The sequence below is a fragment of the Antrostomus carolinensis genome, unplaced genomic scaffold (genome assembly GCF_000700745.2).
Source record: "Antrostomus carolinensis isolate BGI_N321 unplaced genomic scaffold, ASM70074v2 scaffold11842, whole genome shotgun sequence".
In the NCBI taxonomy this organism is placed as follows: domain Eukaryota; kingdom Metazoa; phylum Chordata; class Aves; order Caprimulgiformes; family Caprimulgidae; genus Antrostomus; species Antrostomus carolinensis.
In genome coordinates this window covers 6,391-10,209 of record NW_010299004.1, presented here as the reverse complement: position 1 = coordinate 10,209, position 3,819 = coordinate 6,391, and the positions used below count along the sequence as shown (strand labels likewise).

Below are 3,819 nucleotides of genomic sequence, written 5' to 3'. Positions count from 1 at the left end.
CAGCGACTTTGGCAATGCATTCCCAAATTCCACTTTTCTGCCCTCGCCCTCAGGATAGCGAGGACCTTTCAGAGCAATTAATCCCTCAGGGAGGAAGGAACCAGAAGGGATGGAGCTGGAGACATCCATCTTAAAAGCGAGCGAGGTACCTGCACTGGCTTGCAGAGCGCGCAGAGCTCGCTGTCCCACTCGGCTTTTGGAGGGAGGTTTGTGATTCTGTGCTGGGGACTTGGGAGAGAACCGGGGATCTTCACTATCAGCCCTGAACACCTGAGCAGCCTGAGGTCCCTGCACAGCTCTGACCAGCTCGTTTTGGTTGACAGGCACTTACCTGGCCTTAGGGGTGCACGGGGCTTTAGCTGGGAAGATGTCCCTGCTGCTGCCCGGTGGCACCAAGGCCTGATTCAAAGGCCACCAGGAAGCTTTTTGCTCTGGTCAAGCCCCAAAACCCTGTCCTCGTTCTCAGATGTACTTCAGCAAGGAGTCACGGCCATTTCATCCCCAGGTCCCTCAGAAAGCTGCACAGCCCCATCCTGCCCCATCAGCCTGGGCTGAGAGGCAAAGATTTGCAAACCAAAGCCAGTTCGCTTGTGATGCAGATATCTGGGTTTCCCAAAGCTGGTTCTGCACAAACCCTGTCCCCAAGCCCCGTGCAGTGCTGGGGCACACAGGACCACATTTCCCCCAAGCCTCTTCCTTCCCTTCTCCCTCCCTTTCTCATAACACTGATCACACCAATGCAGAGATGTGTCTCAGCAGCACATTTCACTGATGATTTCTTTTTTTTTTTTCATTTTATTTCCACAAAACACCCCCAGGCCAAATGCTCCCACCAGTTCCCCAGCCTGGGCAGGGTTCAGAAGGTGCAAAGCACCAGGTGCTGCAGGCTCTGCCCTGCCTAGGGCTCTGCTCTGGCACCAGGAGGGAGAAGAGGGTTTGGGTTCTGCTCTACCAGGCAGTGAGCTCAGCTACACCCTGAGGCAAAATTATCCAGCAGAACAACAGCCCCTGCTTCTCCAGCAGCCTCCAGGTTTTGAGGTAGAGCTATTTTTTCCAATCTCACATGATTACAAGTTCAGAAGTTCCCAAATATAAGGATTTCTGGGCTGGCATTGGACCGGTGCTGCTTTTTGTCTTGTTTTTCCCCAAAGGGTCTCTCAAGGATGAGCAGTGCAAGCCCAGCCTTTGGCAGAGAGTTCAGCACAGCCATTTAGTGAGCGATGGTGAAAAGCAGATGAGTTGTGGCCGTGTCAATCGAAGACTGATGAGAGCTAAAAAGGGCACTTCCTCCATTTAACAGCAAAGGCAAAACCACACAGCACAACGGTTTGCCTCTTCCCAGGCACTGAGAGCTCAAGCTTTCCCACGAGGGGATTTAGGGGAAGGAAAGACATCTCTCCTGGTGAGCAGGAGGGTCTGGACAATCCTGTCTCTTCCCAAATGAATGCTCTCCTTCAGGTTACAGGGACTTTGCCTGATGCCCTCCAAATAAGCACAGGGAGAGGAACAAGTCCCTGCTGACTGGTGAGCATCTCCATGGGGATTCAGGAGGAAAGACTCGGAGAGAGGCTGTCCTTGGTCGGGTGAATGAGATCCCATCCTGCCTGAGTGCTGCCAAAGGGAAAAAATGGGTTGAAGTATTTCTTCTTGCTAGGATTTACGCTGATTTCATTGATGGGAAGGCTGTGCTTAGCAATTTCTGGGTGCAAAACACAAGAGTAAATTCTATTTATACCAGAATGTACCATTCTTCCCAAGGCTGCATATTTTTGCAATCCAATTAAATACTCTCTATTTCTAAGTCACCCACTTCCCTTTAGGGCAAAATTAGGAATTGTCTGGATCCCCCCCCTCTGAGAAATTGGACACTTGCTTAAAGCATCATTTTCCAAATCATGGGTGAAAACACCATGGAAAGGGAAACTGCATTATCCCCTGGACAAAGAAAGACTGATGTGGGCCATCCTGATTTGAGAAGAGTCGGCTTTATTTTATGCTTGCAGAGCCTTACATTTAATAAAAACCACAAGAATCTCTCTCCTTCAAAGTATGGAATATATAGTATTTATTCAAACTTTGAGTATATAGATATATATATATGTATAATATTGATTATATAGATGCACTCGCAGAATGCACGTGCTGTTTATCAAGTTATTACACATGTAAGTGTATACAGGTGGAGTATATCTGCGTGTGTGTATAAATATATCTACACACACCAGTGTATATGTGCTTCACAGAAGTATATATACAACATAATCCGGATCTATAAGTGAGGCATCTCCCTCATGCTAAGGGCTGGGATACTTGTTTTTCCTCTTCCGTGCTGTTTGGAATTTTCCCCAGGTCATTTCAACTTTCTTCTTGAAGGCGTCTTTAGCCGAAGATGACTAAAGGAACAGTCTTCATCCTAGAGAAATGTCAAAAAGTCCTGGAGAAAACCCTAAAAAGCGTTAAAAGACAAGAACAAGGAGCGTGTGCTGCTTCACGAAGCGGAGAGAGATGGAGATTTAAAATACCACGGCGTAAAGGAGAACAACAGGGAGGAGACAGGAGGAACTTCCCAGTGAGAGAGGTTTATGGAGGACAAGGTTCACTTGGGTTGTTTCTTTACAGCATCTTCCCTTCTACTTTTTATCCAAAATTATCACTGGCACAAAGGAAGGAACACAGTGTTGGAGGCTTCAGCCAAGTGCACTCTCAGCACATTCCCAGCCCTGAAAAGCAGCCCTGATCCTCAGTACCTTCACCATATTCCTACTCCAGACAATACCAGTATAACCCAGTCACTCAGACCAGTCTCCAGCTGGCAGCATCTCTGCTGGCCACTCCAACAACCACTTCCCTGGCTCCTCTGAGCCATCCAATTCACCCATCATGTCCTTTCCATGGATGCCAGGACACCACAGCATGGTGACACGGGGGGTCCTGTCACCACAGGGCTCCACACACATCTCTGTACACACCTCATGCTGAGTTGGGATCTCAAAGCCTGTCCCTTTCCAAGGCTGTCAGCACAGACCCAGGGACTGCCCAAGCCCAGGGGAGTCACAGCTCTCCGGTGCACCTCGAGAAGGCACGAGGTGAAATGGCTTGGCTGTGAGAAGAGACAAATCTGTAGCAAAACCTTAATCTGGTGACAAAAGCCACTGGATCTTGGCTCCCTGACCTGCTCTCTCCTCTACGAGCAGAAGGCAACAGGCACCCAAGGGAAGCAAAGCAAACAAATCAAGCCAGAACTGGGGCTTTTAAATCTCTTTTTATCTTCCTACAAGGGAAACCCAAGCTGAGGTTGAGTGATCTTAACCAGGTCAGCTTGTCCACCCTGAACGTGGAGCTAATTGCTGAAGCTTCGTTAGGCAGGACAAGCCTTTCTTAAAAGATAGCAGAGCAGGACAGTGATGCCTTGAAATGTCGGAGAGCCAGGAAATTTATGATCCCATTACCAGATACCTAACTATTCCTGTCGTGACTGAAGGTAATAATGACAAAAAGTCCTCTCTAGCTTGACCCAGACTTCTGCAGAAACACCAAGCTCCATGAAGCATGGCTGGCTTTTAGCTCCAGTAGCTGAACTCAGAGCATCGGGTCAAGGAGTTTTCAGTTTTGCCTTAGTCCATCTTTCTGTCTCTAAATTGGAAAGAAAAACAAACTCCAAGGGTGACTGATTCCCTGTGAAGCACCAAGGAAAATAAACTTGCAGGGTAATAACCCAGCAGGGCGAGGATTTATTGGTGGTGTTGCTTAAATGCTGCAGTAAACATCTGCAAGGGCTGAAAAGAGAGTGAGAACTGGATCCCTCACCTGGAAGTCAAC

General features: G+C 48.3%; 1 protein-coding gene across 1 annotated transcript in view; it reads right to left on the bottom strand.

Moving 5' to 3' along the window:
• Positions 1-3,819, bottom strand: part of LOC104520837 (immunoglobulin superfamily DCC subclass member 3) — a gene marked incomplete at its 5' end in the record, with an annotated part of 9,164 nt that overhangs the window by 3,304 nt on the left and 2,041 nt on the right.